This window comes from Thermobia domestica, chromosome 1 (assembly GCF_964235325.1).
Source record: "Thermobia domestica chromosome 1, izTheDome1.hap1.1, whole genome shotgun sequence".
Classification (NCBI taxonomy): Eukaryota; Metazoa; Arthropoda; class Insecta; order Zygentoma; family Lepismatidae; genus Thermobia; species Thermobia domestica.
In genome coordinates, this window is record NC_137454.1 from 2,552,036 (window position 1) to 2,573,650 (window position 21,615).

The 21,615-nt window shown below is 35.9% G+C and overlaps 1 long non-coding RNA gene across 2 annotated transcripts in view; it reads left to right on the top strand.

Annotated features, from left to right (window-relative positions):
* The first annotated feature begins 1,538 nt into the window (after positions 1-1,538).
* Positions 1,539-21,615, top strand: part of LOC145665797 (uncharacterized) — a 319,641-nt gene continuing 299,564 nt past the window's right edge. For both annotated transcript variants that reach the window (XR_014127656.1, XR_014127658.1), the window contains exon 1: positions 1,539-1,895. This is a non-coding gene — a long non-coding RNA (uncharacterized LOC145665797). The remainder of the gene's footprint in view (positions 1,896-21,615) is intronic.

Here is a 21,615-nt window from a genome sequence, read left to right on the forward strand (position 1 = left end):
CTCTCAATTGAAGCGTAACATTGCAGCTAACCGTGGAAATGTGTACGAGCCGAAATAGTCTGCTACACAGTAATAGATGTAGAATAATGTATTATAATTACAGTATTTTTTTTTCATGCTTAGAAATTCATAGTAATGTGAAATACAAAAATATACATTTTTTCCCTATGTCTTGCAATTTGGTTGCTATATAATTAATAATTTTATTTCGATTTCCTCGCGGCACACAAGCGGTCCATTCGCGGCACAGTAGTGTGCCGCGGCACACCGGTTGGGAAACGCTGGTATGAATTATCAAAAATATATAAATAACAGCTGCATTTTTTTTTCACTCAAAAAACTAGTTTCCCCGGCTTCGGGTGTGCGCTCTGCCATTGGGCCACCTTCTCCACTTTATTAATATTGATAAAATCCATCCGAACAAAAGAATCCATCACCTCCGTCATTATTCTTCTATTGAAAGCGGAAATAGTGTATTTATTTCTTCCGGTTTCAATATTTGGTTCGCATTGTTTGAGAGTGTACCACGGTTTCACAATGTGAGATGGACCTTCGAGCATCTCGTGTATAGAATGAAAAACTTTCTTTTTTTAAGTTGTGCAATTTAGTTTCAGTTAAATTTCTAGTTTTCAAAAGCTGCAGAAAATTTTTGAAGGATTCTCGTCAGCACGACTGACCCTTTCGTGGTTAAGGGTGAAATGTATATGATTTTAGTGGGCTTGGTAGTGGTTTCGGTTCCTGGGGAGGGTGTTTTCTTCAGATACAAACTCGAAGAGGGGTTATGATCCCGCTTTGAGCAGTAGATTCTGTCTGATTTATTGATTCGTGAGTGGTAATCAGTGTTGTTCTGCACACTTTCTTTGCACTGGATGCGTTTATAAGGGTGGAAGCTCTTTATTGTGTATAACTCAATAATCTAGTTTAGTTACTAACAGTAAGGTAGAAGATACCAGTGGCGTACGCAACCACATTTCGGGGTTTAACCGCCCCTTCGACAAGATATTACAAACAAACATTTAGTATATTATGACATATATGCAAAAAATCACCCTTGTACTGAAAGAGTATGAGATTGAGTATATGAACCCCGTTTGAAATTCTGCGTATGCCACTGGAATATACATGTTCGTAAGGTGCGGCAGAATAGTAACTCATGTAATTGATGGAACCCGTAATTTTACTGTACAGTATTTCGTATAGAGTAATAGGGGAAAAGTTACATTGGGCTCTAGTTTCTTTTTTCTTTGTATCGTCTTTCTGTAGGGCGACCGCGAGCAAAAAGTACCTGTCTTACAAGAATCAGGGGTAAAGAATAGAGAGTGGGGAGATTTCAAATTTATTTTTAGCACAAATCATTGTATAATATGTTCCATTGTAAAATATTGAAGAACTAGAGTGATGGGGGCTACCTGGGACCTTATCTGAAAATTTATAAATGGTGAGAATACCTTGTTTTAATTAATCTTAAATTTTATATATAAAATTGTAGTTGGCAACCCTGCAGGAGGGTTGATGACGCACCGAGAGAGAGGCTGTGACAGAAGGAAAACAAAACCAGAAGCTAAGCAGCCGGTGCGCGAGATAGGCAGGCGGAGTGTGTCTGTTGTGGTGTTACCTTTCCCAGTGACAGCGACGGAACGGAACGGTGAATGTTTTGTGAGTTGTGCTCAGTAAATAAATAAGTAATAATTTAGTTCGGTGATAGATTTGTACGAGAAGGTTTGTGTTGGAAGACAAGATGTCGGAGAGATTTAAGGTAACAAAATCAGAGGACGGAGGAGCATTTCGTAATTACGGTGCAACGACCGGCATGGACTCAGCAGACGACGTGTTTGGTAAGCAGGAGGTCGACACAGATGTCAGTCAGCAAGGGGGTTCTATGGAAGGAGCGATCGGTACGACTACAAAAAGATTTGTACTGCTGTAGCATGCGTCTTCATTTTAGTCATTTTTGCATTTTTGTTCTCCTCCCATTAGAAAGCTCTTGCTTCCGTTTTGTTTAGTTCTAGTAGAAATATGTTGGTCATTCATTTCCCTTTTTATATCTTCAAAAAGAAGGGGCGGCGTAAAGAGAAGTCTGACTGTTGACTTTATCAATAAATAAGGTACTCTAACCAAAATTTAACCCTGTTATATACTGTAATCCTAACATAATCAATTGAAGAACGGGGAATTTCAAGAATAAATAAGGGAAAGAAAGACCATACATTTTATAACCATGATTTGAAATAGTAATTATTATGTATTAGTATTCAGTTGTTTTAGAAAGTAATTATTTGTTTATCCTCTTTTTTATTTGGTTAATTTATTGGATTTTAGTAAATAATTTACTTCATAGCTAATGATATTGTATTTACGTTTCTGTGTCAGTGCATTTATTTATTTATTTATTTATTTGTAAGCAAATCCACTGGTGAAATTGACAGATTCTTCCCAATTCCATTTTACTACATTTTATTTAATAGACAAGAGGCAGGGTTTGTTTGGATCCTGCAGGTAGTGAATGGAACTACTGTATAACGATACAAATTGTTTACTGCAATGATAGCAGAGAACTGTTTTCATAAAATGTGTGATTTGTTGGTGGCGGCCCATACTAAACATGAGTTGTCAATCACTGAGTCATCGGAATTACAAACTTTTATTTTAAAGGATAGGTTTCTTTTTATTTATGTATTTGTTTAATAGCATCTTTAGGATGTCCAGGGTATTATTGCTTCAAATATACCTTTGTTTTATTATTATTTTCCAAGAATATGCTCGTTATGTTCGAATCTATTGGCAGGTCTTCAGTTTTTCTACCTACTCGACATCGCCTACATTGGTAATAAATACATCGGGAGATTTATTATGGCTATATATGAAACATAAAAAAAAAGATCTTATCCGTATATCTTATCCGTGTTTATAAATCCGTATACAGTATTGTCTAAGCGATATACTTTTTTTTTTTTTTTTTTTTTTTTTTTTGCTGGTACAAGGGGACAGTGTCCTACGCAAGCAGGTTAAATCTCCCCTTGACGATACTATGGGAAGATAAATATTTATATATATACAGGGTGGACCATTTATGTTGATGCGTCCTTCTAACTTTCGAACTAATTAATAGACGAAAATGCTGAAATTTTGTATTATGCAAACATTGGCAGTGGGACATTGTCTGGCACGATGTATGGTACGACCAAGTTGACAATGTTGCCAACTCGACACTTTTCAAATTGTGCTACGACAGGTTATTACACGTTTCAAATCTACATGTAAAAATAAATCCTACATTACTACATTTGTCATGCTGTAATAGGCCTACATACCAAAGACACTACAGTCATTTAAAAAACAAAAACTTTGGTGGCCTCCGCGCAGTAATAATGCAAATGACACACAAAGAGCAATGTATATCCATGTTCTAACGGATTTCGAATGAATACAAAGTTACAAGAGACTGAAAATTTGATTTTTTTCCAAAGCCCCTATTTAAAACAAACAAACAAAATAAACCTGCTTACATAAGCACTTCATCCAATTGCATGCATGGTTTTCAATAGATGTGAAGATGACAGTACCGTTTGCACCAATTTGATACCTCAAACCGTTCTGAAAATATGGTGAAAACTTAGTTTCCAACACTGCTTAAAATTATGTACGCTTAATTCCTATGATTATCGACCTATCGAAATATATTGTTGAGTATTATAGAAGGAAAGTAAATTAAGCATTGTTTTAAAAAGTTCCACAATTATACCAACAGTGGCGGCTTTAGTGGGTTAGGCAAGGTAGACACGGGCCTACCCAAAAATTTTGAAAAATATATAACTACTATAAAAGATACAATAAAGTGTAAATATATTTTCCACTATTTATATTAATGGTATATAATTATTTAACAAATAGCATCAACCACTGTAGTACAAGTAATATCTTAATGTCATTATATCAATCAAATGTGTATATGCATGCATAAGCAAGGGAACCTGGCCTACCAAAAATTAAAATCCTAAAGCCGCCCCCTGACTTTAAGCAGTATATCAAATGTTAACACTTTTTCCTATGCCTGCCGAATGGTTTGAGATGTCAAATTACTGTAGTGGCATTATGATCTTTGTGTCTACTGAAAACCATCAACGTAATTCGATGTGATACTTATCTAAATACTTTTTTTTTTTTAATGAAGTCCTTTGAAAAAAGTCTGATTTTCAACTCCTTGTAACTTTGTTTCTGCTTGTTGGAAGTACCAAATTTCACAGAAGTAAATCCCCACGCTGAGCGGGTTTGCATATCCAGGCTCCTAACTATGAAAATATTTACGATCACTCCAACCCCAATCATTTCACAGATTCAACCTGTTGTATAAAAGTTATTAGGACATAAAATTGAATGTAATTTATACGAAAAACCCTTTTATGCATTGCAAGATCTGTAACGTCCAAATATTCACCACAAACTTATAGTTGTATCGACATAAACAAAACAAAAAAGTGTGGAGCAGGAAACCACTTTACAACACAAAAGTCAAAAGAGGTCACTGAAGACATACGAACTGGTCGAGCGGTTTGGGTGACTAGTCTGTCAATCAGAAGTTTATGTGTTCAAACCCTGTAGAAAATATTCGTTTTGTTTTTTTCTTAAAAGTGTGTTCCTATTTTCATCAGAGGACTGAGAACATTTCTTTGAATAAATCTTTGGAAATTACTTTTCTCTCAAATTCGATTAGAAGCGAACATTATATGAATTGCTAATCTAAAATCCACAGCTGAGAACAAAATATTAAGTATGTTCAATATGTCATTATTATCATTTGATTTGTAATTAAAAAGTAATTATAAGCATTGACGATTTCAGAAGATTCTCCCCGGTAATGGTCAAGATATGAATGAGAAAAAACTGATAAAACATTATTAGTCTACTTTGAGCATGATCGAAAATAACTTATGGCCACGAAGGGGAAATTTATGTCGACAGGGTCTCAAATTCTCCGACGGGTCATGACCTGAAATTATCATTGTTTGAAAGGTTTCCTTAACAAATAGAATATTATATTTATTTCTCCTTCTACGTTTTGAAATGGAAAAATCATAATTTTAAATAGAATTATAATACGATAAGCATAAAGATTTATACAACTAATGAAGTAAATATCCTTGTGTAAGTTATCGATTTCTATTCGGATTAAAACTCGAATATTCGTTTGCATCACACTTTAAAGTAAATCCTCTCTATATATAGTTCCTACTGGAAAGCATGTTTAACTCCAATTACTTAATCAATATTTTTAATAATATATTTTTATTGTAATACTCTTACTATTCAATGTTGTATGCACTTAATTTCCCAAAGCAAAACCTCACAAATGTATAATTGACTAGTAAATATTATCAAATATATTATCATTTAGTTTACGTAAACATTGCATCGCCTGATTTGAAACTTCGTATTTTAAATAATAATAATAATAATAATAAGAATAAGAATAATAATAATAATAGTAGTAGTAGTAGTAGTAATAAAATCATAACCATATCTTTATCAGAATTTCAGGCTTAGTCAATAAATGAATTCAACATAATCTCTATTCGAAGCTCTAATCGAATCAGATAGAAATACGAAGAGGAACTTCGAGAACAGATAAAAGAAAAATGTTATTTTGGTGGGTTTGGATGTAACTTTTAAGAGTTAGTTTTTTTTTTTTTTTTTTTTTTTTTTGCAAATTACAGACAAATGCCTTGGACACTTTTTTCTTTTCTTTAAGTTAACTGATTCACCGAACGTATCTGACATATGAGTAACTTGTCTCTATATTCTACTCGGTTATACACGTTTTACAATCTTTTCCATTAACCTTGAACGACAAGAACACGAACACAAAAACATCCACATAGGTATGACAGTTAAAACTCCTAACCTTCCCCACGGGGAATCGAACCCGGGACCACATACACCTGAGGCACACGTGCTAGCCACTAGACCAGCGGGAAGAGCAAATAAAATGTATTTTGTAGTGTCTGAAGTTTATAGCTATTTCACCCTGTTGTAGTATGTTTATTGATTTTTTAATGTTTACCGTATTCGTTACTTTGAGGAATGATATATATTATTGATATAGGTTTTATTACATATTCGGCCATAAATATTATATAAATTATCAGAATTATTCATGATCTTCCATGGAAATTCACTGGTGCATGCGCAGTAGACAGACAGTGTAATTGGAAGATGAGTTCAACAGAGATTATAGGGCTATATTCCGCCGATTATATTTTATTTAATAACTATTTAGAAGAGATAACGAAAACGAGTCTACATAATGAAGATGGAATTTCCGTAGAAGATAGAATGGTGAGGTGTATACGGTTTGGAGTTGATATGGTTGTTGTTGTAGAATCTAAAAAGAAAATTAATAAGATGTAGAAAACTTGAGAAAGGCTTGTGAAGAATATGGGATGAAAATAAATGTTAGAAAGACAAAATCCATGGTGATTGAAACGAAGCGATCGGTGTGAAATATAGAAGTAGGAGCGGGAAAAAACAACAAGTGATTAGTTTTCGATATCTGAGTACTATTACTAGTGATGATTTGACATGCGAACGTGAAATAAAAGCAAGGATAGAAATGGCGAAAAGAGCCTTTAGGATGGAGGAAATAGTATTTTGAGGGGTATGGTGGCAGGGAAGAGAGGGAGAGGACGAATTAGACTATATAGAAACAGAATTAGGCTATTGGCGATATCAAAACAGAAAAATCGTATGTGAAGATGGAGAGGTTAACAGAAGATCGTGGAGCATGGCAGCTTCTCAGCTGCGGTAAGTGACCCGCTGGTAATGGCGGAATACTTCTGATATAATGATAGTGATGATGCACAGTAGGAACAGAAATATCCACTTTACTGTCATTGCTAATACGAATCACAATGCAAATTTCTACAGGTTGTCAAAATACCTCGCTCTAAAAGCTGTAGAAAACTATCTGTTACTATGCGAGGGAAAATCATAGGTCGAGCAACAATTAGACAAATTGCCATTCAGATAGCTAGGGGTATGAGCTGTGACGAGAAAACAGTGAAGAAATTGATTTAGCGGTATGAAGAAGGTAGTGAATATTTCACATCTTGGCCAAGAAGTAGGAGACCAATAATAATAATAATAATAATAATAATAATAATAATAATAATAATCATCATCATCATCCCAGGAATTTATATTTATTTCCAGCAAAACTTTTGCATACCCTCCTAGTGCAATATGATGTTTTTGTAAAACGGCAATTATAAAATTGTCAAGCTGAATTTGAAAGTCATAATAAGTAGTGCTTTATTTACTTATTGCACAATTCTTTTATGCCAGTAGCTTTCGCCACCTTACTCGCTCTTCATGCTTACTCAGGAGGAAGCTGCAGGTCCCTAGGTTGGGAACTACTGCTTTCCACCAAGGAATTCAGACAGCCTGTTAGAAATTTGCGTTCTGACCAACATCAGAAAATTGTGTTCTTCTGTTTCTACTGCGCATGCACCAGTGAATTTCCATGGAAGATCATGAATAATTCTGATAATTTATATAATATTTATGGCCGAATATGTAATAAAACCTATATCAATAATATATATCATTCCTCAAAGTAACGAATACGGTAAACATTAAAAAATCAATAGACATACTACAACAGGGTGAAATAGCTATAAACTTCAGACACTACAAAATACATTTTGTTTGTTCTTCCCGCTGGTCTAGTGGCTAGCACGTGTGCCTCAGGTGTATGTGGTTCCGGGTTCGATTCCCCGTGGGGGAAGTTAGGAATTTTAACTGTCATACCTACGTGGATGTTTTTGTGTTCGTGTTCTTGTCGTTCAAGGTTAATGGAAAAGATTGTAAAACGTGTATAACCGAGTAGAAAATAGAGACAAGTTACTCATATGTCAGATACGTTCGGTGAATCAGTTAACTTAAAGAAAAGAAAATAGTGTCCAAGGCATTTGTCTGTAATTGTAAAAAAAAAAAAAACTCTTAAAAGTTACTTTCAAACCCACCAAAGTAACATTTTTTTTACCTGTTCTCGAAGTTCCTCTTCGTATTTCTATCTGATTCGATTAAATAGAGCTTCGAATAGAGACTATGTTGAATTCATTTATTGACTAAGCCTGAAATTCTGATAAAGATATGGCTATGCTTTTACTACTACTACTACTATTATTATTATTATTATTATTATTATTATTATTATTATTATTATTATTATTATTATTATTATTATTATTATTATTATTATTTAAAATACGAAGTTTCAAATCAGGCGATGCAATGTTTACGTAAACTAAATGATAATTTATTTGATAATATTTACTAGTCAATTATACATTTGTGAGGTTTTGCTTTGGGAAATTAAGTGCATACAACATTGAATAGTAAGAGTATTACAATAAAAATATATTATTAAAAATATTGATTAAGTAATTGGAGTTAAACATGCTTTCCAGTAGGAACTATATATAGAGAGGATTTACTTTAAAATGTGATGCAAACGAATATTCGAGTTTTAATCCGAATAGAAATCGATAACTTACACAAGGATATTTACTTCATTAGTTGTATAAATCTTTATGCTTATCGTATTATAATTCTATTTAAAATTATGATTTTTCCATTTCAAAACGTAGAAGGAGAAATAAATATAATATTCTATTTGTTAAGGATACCTTTCAAACAGTGAAGATTTCAGGGCATGACCTGTCGGAGAATTTGAGATCCTGTCGACATAAATTTCCCCTTCGTGGCCATAAGTTATCTTCGATCATGCTCAAATGGACTAATAATGTTTTATCAGTTTTTTCTCATTCATATCTTGACCATTACCGGGGAGAATCTTCTGAAATTGTCAATGCTTATAATTAGTTTTCCACTACAAATCAAAGGATAATAATGACATATTGAACATACTTAATATTTTGTTCTCAGCTGTGGATGTTAGATTTGCAATTCATATAATGTTCGCTTCTAATCGAATTTGAGAGAAAAGTAGTTTCCAAAGATTTATTCAAAGAAATGTTCTCAGTCCTCTGATGAAAATAGGAACACACTTTTAAGAAAAAAAAAAAACAAAACGAATATTTTCTACAGGGTTTGAACACATAAACTTCTGATTGACAGACTAGTCACCCAAACCTCTCGACCAGTTCGTATGCCTTCAATAACCTCTTTTGACTTTTGTGTAAAGTGGTTTCCTGCTCCACACTTTTTTTTATTTTGTTTGTTTTGTTTATGTCGATACAACTATAAGTTTGTGGTGAATATTTGGACGTTACAGGTCTTGCAATGCATAAAAGGGTTTTTCGTATAAATTACATTCAATTTTATGTCCTAATAACTTATATACAACAGGTTGAATCTGTGAAATGATTGGGGTTGGAGTGATCGTAAATTTTTCATAGTTAGGAGCCTGGATATGCAAACCCGCTTAGCGTGGGGATTTACTTATGTGAAATTTGGTACATCATATGATGACCGTAGTATTCGACATTAAGATACTTCGGATATGCATTACCTCCTCTGTGTCAGTGTGGGTAAGAGTGTAATTACTAAGGCCCGGATTTTTATGTTTTTACATATTTTTTCCTTTGTATGTACGCTGGTGAAAATATGAAATGTTCACAAATTACGAAGTAAGGAGCATATAAACCAAAATCACATTACATATTTTTACATATTTTGAAGTCTGTAACATATTTTCCGTCTACTGCACATATTTTTACATAAATTCAGTTTCCTTGCTCCTTTTCGCTAAATTTCTTTAAATAATACGCAAATAAAGATATGGAACAATAACTCGAAAAGTACTTTATTTAATTATGTGTATTTTTTTTCTCTCACTTTGTTCAACCGATTTGCATTGCGAGAAAGCTGCGTTAAAACAAATCGTACACTCTACAATATGCAAAGAAACGTCGTCAGTTATCGCTTCCAACCCTGAAAAAAAAGAAAGATTTGTTTATATATATAAAGAAATAAAACAATATAAGGATTTTTGTGCTTATCGCCTTTGCTAGCAGACGCCACTCGGAGTGTGCCGACAAAACAAACTAAAACGCACACAGTTGGCTAGCTTTCTCACCTTTTTTTGTATGTGCAATCTCTACGGGTGGTTCTGTTTCTAATAATGTGTTTACAAAGTATGTTTGTTCTTTGTTAAGGCTTGAACGTATCTATCGAAAGTTAGTGGTTTTCAAACGCGCAGTTATAAATTTGAAAGTTCCAAAGGTAAGCGTTGTTTCTCTTAAATATTTTTTTTTTTTTTTTTTGCTCTCTTGATATTCAATAATGTGATTTTTATTTCTCCACGAGACAATTTTATTTGTTCTTAGTGAAAATTTGAACGTATCAGTGACAAGTTAGTGACAAAGTTTTTCCATTGCGTAAAATTATTTAGCGGTTCATTGTTGATCCCAAAAGTAAATGCCTTTTGTTTAAATAAATATTTTTTTTATGTTTATATGTTCAATAATGTGATTTTTTAATTTCTTAATACATATTTTCACTTGTTTCTCCTGAAAATTTGTACGTATCTGTAGGAAGTTATTTACACTTGTTAAGCTTTTATTACATAATATGTTACAGTATATTTATTAGTTAAGAACATAGCACAGACACAAAATAAACACGAAAAATATTTTTACATATTTTCATATTTTTAACATATTTCTTACATATTTCATTGATTTTTGTTACATATTTATGTACATATTTCGGTACTTTGTACTACATAAAAATCCGGGCCTTAGTAATTACTGTTGTACAACTCTTCAAAATTTGCTTGTCTTTCTATGTTTCGGATACTGTAGCGTCCTTAGTTTGCAACACTGCATAACAGTGTGTAATTGTATGTTGTTGTTTTTTCTATATGTAGATTTCAATTATGTAATAATCTGTCATAATGACATTTGAAAAATAACATTGTGTTGGGTTGGCAATACTGTTAACCTTCTGATACAACTTAGTATGCTAAGTAATGTCTCCCTGTTGATATTTGCGTGGTACGAGGTTTCAGTTATTTCATCCATTAGTTTAAAAGTTACAAGGCGTATCAAAATAAATGGTCCACCCTATATATGCATAGTACGTATGCGGAAATGACGCTTTTCCTAAAAGGATATGGGATTGCATGCTTGCACCCCTATTCGATGAAATTCTGTGTTCGCCACTGGAAGGAGATTAGTTTCGTGACCTAGTGGACAGCGTTGAAGCCTGAGAAGGCCATATCGTACAGATGCACACGGGAAGTTGACATTTTAATTATCTTTTCATTATACAGTATTTTCTGTTAATATTTACACACGTTCATTTCCGTGCTTCAGTGTGAAGCACTAGTGAAGCTTTGCATTCGTAGACATTTTTTCTTCTGAAGTAATTAATTCTCAATTTTGTGATATGAATATTCTCAATCCACATACGCTGTTCTATTTTTATTTTTTGTATACTTCTTTTATGTTATTTTAAAGTAATCTCCGGGATAAACCAATGAAACTCCAGGGAGGACTATGGACAATCTGCTGTTTATTTATTTTTATTTATTTAACAATCACCAGATACAGCTCAGAGGCCATTTTACACTGGATATCAACAACAACAACAATGGAAAGGATTTGGGAAGGTATCGGCCAGGGCCTGTTTAGTAGGTACTATTCCGGCATTTGCCTGGTAGGATTGAGGGAAACCCTGGAAAACCTCAGTCAGGATGATCGGCAGCGGGATTCGAACCCACGACCTCCCGAATGCGAAGCCAACGCTCTACCACTTGAGCTACTTCGCTGTTGTACGTTTGAGCAATGAGTGGTCAGCGCATCTGTTTCCAGTAGTAGTAATTCTCAGCAGGCCCGCAACTAGGGGGGGGGGCTGGCCCCCTAAACTTTTCATTGCCCCTACAGACCTCAACACAAAAAACACAATTTAGATATTTGTAAGAGATTTTTTGATGACTTTCCCCCCTAAACCTGTGTGGCTGGTTTCGGGCCTGGTTCTCAGAGCACTGCAATTATTTTGGACCAGTATTCGGAGTAGCTTACATATAAATGACGAAAACTTTATGATACCAGTTCCCTCCTCTCTTGGTAGTTCTGGTTTGGATCCTGTACCCCCGCGTAGCGTAGTCGCTAACGCTCTCGCCTTCGGTGCGAGCGGTCCCGGTTTCAATTCCCGGTGGGGGCACTTGGTCGAATAAGTGTAAAATGCTTTTTCAGGCCAGCCACCCTGAATGAGGTTTTCCTCGTTCACACCAGGCGAATGTCGGGGTGGTAACTAACTTATAGGTCCCAGGCCACTTCCTTCCCTTTCCCCGGACAGTGTGCTCGCCGAGGGACGTCATCCCTCAAAAACGTGACGGGCTAAATGGCCTTAGATGCCGGATCCCCTGATTTGGATCCTATATTTGAACGGTAAGCTACAATTACGCTTGAGTTATTGGCGTCCCTGGCATGTAAAATTTGGGGGAGGGGACATCAAAGTAAGTGATTTAAATGATACTACCTAGCCCAACCTGTTTATTAACTTCGATTTCATTTCTTATTTTTCTTCTTACCTTCACGGACCCCCTAAGGTATATCAAGAACTCGATTCCAATCGTTTCGCAGCCTGAATATTATATTCCAAATAAATAATATGATATTCTGCCTTCGCCTGAGACTCCCGTGAGTTATACGTAGTCAGCTTAGGGAGGGATTGCCATCACAAAGAATGGGTCGGGACGTTCCTGTAAGCAGAAGGTTATGTATGGAAAGACTCAGTGTAGTCGGCTGATTACGTTACTTCTTCGTCTGTTTTCGTTAATTTTACTATGTTCCGTCACAAAGTTGGGAACCTAGAATCACAATTTGAACATACAAATTGGTTTAGTTTCTTTCGAGATTTACGACATCGTTCCTAGAATAAATGTGAATATTTTTTAAATCCAATTGGAAATTGACTGACTGATCGGAGTTGAACATACGTGTATAGTGTCGACGCTTTACGATACGTAGAAAGTCGAACCCAATTACTTCCTGTGTCCCACGAAATCGAATCTACACCACACGAGTTAGTCAATTGTCAATGAAGGATCTTTTGAAGCCATAGCATATCTTACAAGTGTTTGAATTGAGTCGTTTTGTTGAAAACTGAATTTGTGTTTCGAAGTTTGGATCCATATTCTCTTTTCTATATTGTGAATATTCTGTCAATTGAATCAGTGGATAGTAGCTAAACGTTGTGATTGTTTTGTACTGCATTTGATTACACACAGTAGACTAGAATTTGATTTATGCACGAAGATTTCGTCATAGTAGAAGTCAGTACATTTAGAATAAGTTATTTCATAATGTAAAGAATACTCACATTTTTTGCTACCGAAAATAATACTATTATTAATGTTGTTCTAGAGTTATTCTGCTTAATAGTATGACAATTTCTATTGATGCAAATTTTGATGTGAGTGCAGGAGTGCCTCTCAAGTTTATGGCGCCTCTCTTCAGATGTTTTTTGACATGTTCCTTCCAAGAAAGCAATACTTTTTCTAAACGTAGCCAATAATTCTGATCTTCAGTGTCCCCTTCCTTGAATGTGGACGTGGTTAATACATGTTCCTTTATAAATTCATATTTAAGGGCTACGTTGTTTCAGTGGTAGAACGCAGACCACTGGTGTAAGGAGTCCTTGGTTCGATTATACACCTTGTGATTTTGCAGTGGATAATACCTTGTACTTGAGCTTGCTCATGGTGATGTGGCTAGCGGTAGGCGCTTTCGGCGCGGGAGATCAAGAGTTCAATTCTTGGTGGGAACTCATGTGGTTCGGAACCTATGTTTGAGGTCTAGGTCCTCATCTTATATAGTCTTGGTACTGAAAGGGATGGAGGCTAAACTTCGATCCAACCAACATCACCGCCGTGGGTTTTCTCAAGGTTCTTCCTTTCCGTTAAGCATTGCCATATAATCATTAGATTCCCTTAAGTAGCCATCTACTGTAACCAAAGAGTAAAATGTCAGACCTTAGATTGTATAATATAATTTGTACTCGTTTTATAATTTTTTATTGGCTAACGGAATTTTAAATAATTTATATATATATATCTTTTATTCTGAAGTTTCAGTGGTGAATTTTTCTTGTGAAACTACGCCTAACAGCGCAGAGAATCAACGTAACTTCTAAGTGGCACGAATCATGCCAGGAGAAATCTCGGTGTCCTCCCGTGCACACTTATTTTTGACCAAAAGACTTCGTTGTTTCACAATAAACTTATATGTTCATGTTGCAAGTTTTTTGCTGCGGACTGTACCCCTGTTTGAACGTCATAAAGATGAAATAAATACTGTTATGCCTATATTTTATGTTTTTATAAAATTTAAAGCCTCTCTCTTCCAGTCAAGGAATTTTAAAAAGCATATTGAAGTTAATTATCTGAGGCATTTTTAATATGGACAACAGAGATGTTCGTGTATTATTTTTATTAGTAACAGTGACAAAAGGTTGAAATATAAATGGAAACGTATTGAGATAATTTGACTACATGCATTGAAACACGATACAGCATCGTATACTTGATAGGTAAAATTATTTGTTGGACATAAAAGGAAATTAGTATGCTCGAATTTTGTGATGGAAAAATGATCCTTTAAACACATTTATTCAGGGGCTTAGAGTTTGACTCCTCCTGGATCATTTAGCATTTGATATCAGGGGGAGATAGGTGAAAGGGTTATGAAAGTGTCACACTTTATATACAGTAATCCTCGACTACGTAAGTAATGCGTTTTGAAATCTTTCTCTAACATAAATTTTACGTAAGTCCAATTTTTTAATTGCTTAAGTGTAGGATCTAACTTCGTAAGACATTGCTATATTTATTATTATATATATGTGTGTATATTGCCGTATTTACATAGTCTTTTTATAAATGAAACTATGTAGCTATATTCCTATTTACTTGCATATAAAGTATAAAAAGTACGAAAAATGAAGTATATATGTAGAGGTTTTGTATATATATATAGATATAGATATATATAATAGCCTATAGTTTTACACAGAAAAATATCGCGCACGCAATAGCCGCAAACCCCTTTATAGGTGCTTAGTAATTTTAATTTTCGGGTTTTATTATGTCACTCCATCTGACGGGAGTCTGGGATTTACTGGACTGTATTTTGTGCTTCCTTACTCCTCCAGGACTTCGGTGTTTCTGTGCTCACAATTGAAAGCCTGCCTCCCCTTCTCCCCTCCCCCTATTTCTTTCGTCTTCTTACTGTTAGTTATACAAACGTTTCATGCTATGTTGCAACTTCTTAATGTAATTTAAAGAGAATCATATTTTTTTGAAAAAAAGTTACATCAGCTTTAGAAGATGCAGTAGCTTTGTTGTCGAGGCTACTAACAGTTCTTTCCTTTCTCCCCCTCCTAAATGCTCATTCTTATCCAAATGGCTAACACACATGTTTTCTTTGCGCGTGGTCTCCTATTTGATCAGGGATAGAGCACAAAAGCCTCGATCCCCTCTGTTCGGTATCCTCTAGCTTCTCTGCTGACCTTCATTTATCAATCATCAGTTCACTTATTTGCTTGAGTTACTTATACGTACAGTACAACGAAAGAATCTACTGCCGTCTCTTTCTGATTGCTTAGGAATCCAAAACTATACAGAGTGCATTAGTGAGTAAAATAAAGGAATGAATATAAAGCCTTTTTCTTGGTTTATTGGGCCTCCGATCACTCCGAGATTCAACTTATACTGGTTTCGATTCTAAATTAAAATCTTTGCGTCTGTACTGTTAACGAAGTTGTTGTGAGATGTTTTCATCGATAATTTTTGAGTGTTTTGTTCCAAAGAGATGATCAGGCAGAAAGAATTGTTGAAATTGAAAATCAGAAGGTAGGATGCAGGGCCGTACTGCAACTCTGGAGCCCTCCGGAAAAGTAATTTCTACTCACATGTACGTAGGGGCCGCGGTGGCTCAGTGGAAGAGCGTTCACCTCTGGTGCTTGGGGTCCCGGGTTCGATCCCAGCCCCCGCCAAGTGAACTTTGTGGTGGACAAGCACCGTGTGCGTGGGTTCTCCCGTTTCCTCCCACTTTCTTCATTACTCATCATCACCGTCTCCATTAGCCTAACCGGCATAACCGTGGGACGTAAAACTCAAAGATTTCATTTCATTTTTTCACATGTACGTACTGCCCACTCACATATACGTAGTGCCTCCTCCCCCGACAATAAAAGGGAGGCCGGGAGTGTCACTCGGATCAAGTATGCTGTAGTCTTAAAATACAGATTTAAAACTTTTTTGGGCAATAATTTCTCCCCTGACACTGACTGATCTGAAGTAGAAAAGTCCAACCCTCCATTCTTCTCTTGCAACTGCACAATCATCTGCACAAGCTCGATACTTCATATCTCCCCTCAAATAACAATGCTGCAAAAATATCTTGTGGTGGCCACCGTTCTAAATTTGCCCTTGCTTAATAATTTAGCCACATATTTTTTTGCGATATGTGCTGTTATTGCCCGTCAGTTAGCCTGTTTAGTTAGGCATTTTCTTTGGAAACAAAATTGGATAACAGATTTATCTATTCATGATAATTATGTAATCAGCTTCCGGATACAGCTTACGATTCGATTTTCACTGGTGTCATTAACAATTAAGAAGTATAGTACAACTATGGGAAACTAAGTGAAAATCGGCTACTCTAATTTATACGTATCATCTCGACGTGACAATAGACTCTACAGTGACAAAAGCACCAGATTTAAAACCTTGCATTTCCGATTGCTAAGGAAGAGTACCAAACCTAGCCTAGGACTATCCCGTAACAAGTATTCTATTTCTAATTCGTTCTTGAGATTAAATACGAACAGTGTCGCATTTAGGAGCTTGGCGCCCCTAGGCACTTTTGCTGTCTGCGACCCCAATAGCATGTTTCACTATCCCTTCATCAAAAATAAAACTTAACTAAATTATGCTTAATTAGTGAATTATCAGTTTATTACAGTTAAATATCCCTCACTAGATGCTACAACTACGCAACAAATAATATCAAGTACGAAATATGTTCCGAATTATTTTTAGATTTCTTAACCTATCATTAAACATATTAGAATAGTTTTTTAAAAAAGGATTGTTCTTGAAATACTATATTTGCTCTTGACCTTTTTAAGTTTTTCACACGAAAAACGTTAAAATATTATTTAATTTTTAAATTTTGCGCTCTAGGCACCTGCTTAGTTGGCCTAATGGGAAATACGCCACTGGATACGAACCATCATTTTTAATACTTTCTTGTACGGCTGCGGGCTGTTAATGTCGCGAAGTACACTATAAACGAACGTCTCCTATCATTGGAATGAAAAAGTCAAAGTCGTCGCAAAATAATTTATTTCTGTTGGAAACGGGATTTTTACTTGCATCGTCGGCTAATAGTCTACTTTCGTCCGAGACAAAACAAATCGACAGAACAGCCCTGATCTAGGGTATGTCCTTTGATAACTATACAGCGTAGATGATTATCACTGGACATTTTGTTTATTCCTTGAACGACCCATGATTTTTACCAGTGGCGTACGCAGAATCTCATCAAGGTGTTAAGAAATCAATTTATCTTTTCAGAATACGCGTGATTTTTACATAGATACATATTAATATAGCATATGTTGATTTTTTCCATAAACTCCGAATCCCCTCTTGTACATACGCCACTGATTCTTACTACATGTCAGTGCGCTGGATTCGATAAGTGTTTATATATTTGCAGTCGTTAAGAGTATCCGTGGCTTTGACCTCGGGGAGGGTTTGTTAGCAGTCAGCAGGACGCTTTCCGCTGATATAGTTATGAAAATAATCAGTGCGTAAAAACACGAAGAAAAAGCTGTCGGGAGGAACTTCCGGACGTGACCTAATGTTGTAGAATCACTCTTACTTGCAAAAGGTTGGATTGTTGCACGGAAGAAGGAAAGTAAAGTTGAAAATTTATTTATGTTGCATCATATTAAATTGCTTGTTGTATTTCCTTGTGATGCTCAGCGTTTAGAAATATTTTATTCACTTGTTTATTTAATATTTATGGAATTCCAGATAGGGCGAAAGGCTGTTTTAAGTTACGTTGGAAATAATCACAATGTAATTTTTCGATGCAGACCGACCAGGAGTTATATATAAAAAAAAACTATTGCGGTGTCCTGTGGCACTGAGGGAAATTATAGAATAACCTGGCACAATGACCGGTCTTTGGATTTCGACCCGAAACATGGCGACTAGGGATGCACGCGAGACGAAACGAGACGAGAAATGGAAAAGTCTCGTCTCGTCTCGCAGCCTCAAATGTTGGTCTCGTCTCGCAAATGTGAAGTCTCGTCCCGCGTCTCGCATAAAATTTTGAGTCTCGTCTCGCGCGAGACTTTGTCGCATGGTCTCGCAGTCTCGCACATATTCTGGTCAAAATTTTGTAATGTGTTATTCCATGCTGTTAATGAATGATGATGTGATATTCTGTCCGAAGGCAGGTATTTGGCCTAAAAGTCCCTTGGCAAGCTGAATCCTTGGTGGTTTGCCATTGCTTTCCATAGGATGAATGTTCATAACATCCTAAGGAGACGGAACCTAAAGTTCAACATGGTATCCGAACTTGTGTCCCCTCCGCTCCAAATTAAAAGAAAAGTTGTGCTGGAATTTGATTCCTGGACCATTAATTTTCGTCAAATTAATAGCATAATTTACAGCAAAACCAGCATAAATTGTTGCTGGATCCAACATTGTTTTCCAGCTTAGAGGTCTCCAGAAATATTTGGCTCTTCTAAAATATCGTCGCCACTATCAACACTTACACGTTTTGGTCATTTCCTTGAAGGGTGATTTTCCATTATAAAGATGTTTTTATACCACCAAAAGCGCTTGTAGACAACAAAAGAACTCCTCACAACACAATACGACCCAATTCTTTTGGTTCGTTCGCGCTTGTAGCAATGTTGCATTATTGCATTTTATCAACTTTCGCTTTCAACTTGTATGTGTTGCCAGATCTAGAAAATAAAATTACTGTCAGATATAGGGCCATTCCTACCATCTCGCATCAAACCTATAGGGCCGTCCTACCAAACCAGTGTTTGAATTAAACTTCCGAACTAGAGAGGGATGTTTTTGATAAATATATAGAAAGAAAATATTTATTCCATGTAAAAATATCATGTTATTTCTGCGAGCCGGACCCGGGATAAACTTTGACGAGAGGGGATTTCCCCGCCATCCCCCAACATAAATCGCTAGTAGTAATGTGAAAAAGACAGAAACAACAGAAATATCACATTTTGCAGCAATAGGGAGTCTTATTCGCTTTTCAGACCAAAAAACAGAAGTTCATGTATTCGTGCGCGCCCGCGTGTATATGTTTGTGTCGCAAAATAAAGTCCTAAATCGATGTTGTAGTAATAAATTTCCAATTTACAAAACTTTTCTTTTGTAATGATTTAAGGCTTTAATTCTGAAAATCAACCGTGAATAATAATAAATCTCATAAAATGTCTATTGCCCCAATCACTTTTTTGTTCCTGGAGGCATTAACGCTCAACTTAGAAAATTCAATAAATGTAAAATCACTAAATATATAATTACATGTAATTCATAAATGTTGCGAGACTGCGAGAAGTCTCGCAAGACTTCTCTGCGAGACTTAACTGAGTCTCCTCTCGCATGGTTTAGTCTCGTCTCGCATAAAATTTTCTGTCTCGTCTCGCGTGCATCCCTAATGGCGACTGCTAAGCAGAATGTTATCTGTTGATCAGTCTATATTATGAAATCACATTGTTTGACAGCCAAAATAATGAAACTGTGAGTGAGCCGATATGTTGTAAGTGTATAACTTAAAAGTGACCCTTTTGGCCATAGTCCTGCGAGGATATCTAATGGCTTCTACTACAACTACCGATAGATGACGTCATAAAAGATCTCTCTAGGAGCGGCACTGAGAGGAAAAGAGATGATTGTATTCATTGTCGTCTAGCGTGGACATAAGCTATAATTTAATGTGGGATGAGGACCTTATTAGTTCCAACCGGGAATCGAACCCGAGGAACAACGCTGATTTACGACGGAATCCGAGAAGAGGGTGGAGGTGATTGATAAGAGTTAAAACGTGTTACTGCAGATTTAGGAAATAATTTTAGGGAAGTCTTGGAATTCCAAAATTGAAAAGAAACAATGTCAATCTATTGGCTAATTTTATAATCTGGGCCGCGGTGGCTCTGTGGTAAAGCACCCACCTCGTGATTCGACTCTATTTCACGCCAAATGGGCTTTGTGGTGGTCAACGTCATATGCATGGGTTTTGTGGGGTTTCTTCTTCCTTTCTTTATTGTATTATTTTATTCATTCATTCCTTATGATAACTACCGTCTGCCTTACCCTCGGGGCATAATCATGGAACGTTAAACTATTATACATATCATCGTCTGATAAACACATTGAACATTTTATACAGGGTGTCCGAGAAGTTCTTCCCTGATTACAGAAATTGATAACTCAAGCTAGAAATAAGATAGAAATATGAAACTGGTGTTGAATTGTTTACAAACTATAAAAGTTTTGGTCACATCAGTACACTTCCACATGAGCACCCTTAGTAGCACGTAGCACATCTAGGCGATATTCAATTTCCATCCACACATTAGCATTTCGACCGCAAAGTCATATCGACGTGTACCGTCGTCGCGCAACAAGGCCTGAACGAGTTGCACTTTGTAAGCATGAAACAATAAACGTTTCTGTAAAATGTCATGGATAGAGCTTTTTGGCATCTGTAATTCACGCGAGGCCCTGCGCACCGATTTCTTAGGACTTCTCAAAAAAGACTGCCTCACAGCCTCCACCGTGTCTGCTGAGGTTCTTGGTCGACCAGACCTCGGAAGGTCATCAACCGACCCTGTGTTCTTGAACTTCTCATACCAGGCTTTAATGCTCTTGACATCAGGTGGAGTCCTCCCAAATGTTGTCTGGAACTGTCTCTGCACCGTAGTTGGTGATCGTGTCTCATGGTACCACAGGACACACTGTGCCTTCTCCTGGTTGGTTGGCATGGCTTCTTGGGCTTCTTACTTACGTACTACAAACCTTAAAAAAAAAAAAAAAAAAAAAAAAAAAAAAAAAAAAAAAAAAAAAATGAGACTTGGTAAAACAGAACAAACCTAACACAGACAAAAACTTTTGTAGTTTGTAAACAATTCAACACCAGTTTCATATTTCTATCTTATTTCTAGCCTGAGTTATCAATTTCTGTAATCAGGGAAGGACTTCTCGGTAGAGCTTTTTCTGATGAACAACAGCACTTTCCCCTCTTCTGTTGAAGTTCTCTCGGAAATGTTGGTGGCTGTCACTGAATTCACCTCGAAACTTTAAACCTTTGGAATACTTGATATTCCTATGTGTATAGCGGCGCAGCCAAAGCGGAATATTATAAATTTCCCATGTACACTCATGTCCGAAATTGTCGCATGTCTATAAATATGTTGTTGTGGGAATATAATTTGATAACGAATTCGCCCGGCATTTCTTATAATGTTAGTATGTGTATAATCGGCAAAGACATGTTTGTGGCAAATTTCATGTCAAAAGAGCAGTAAATAAAAACA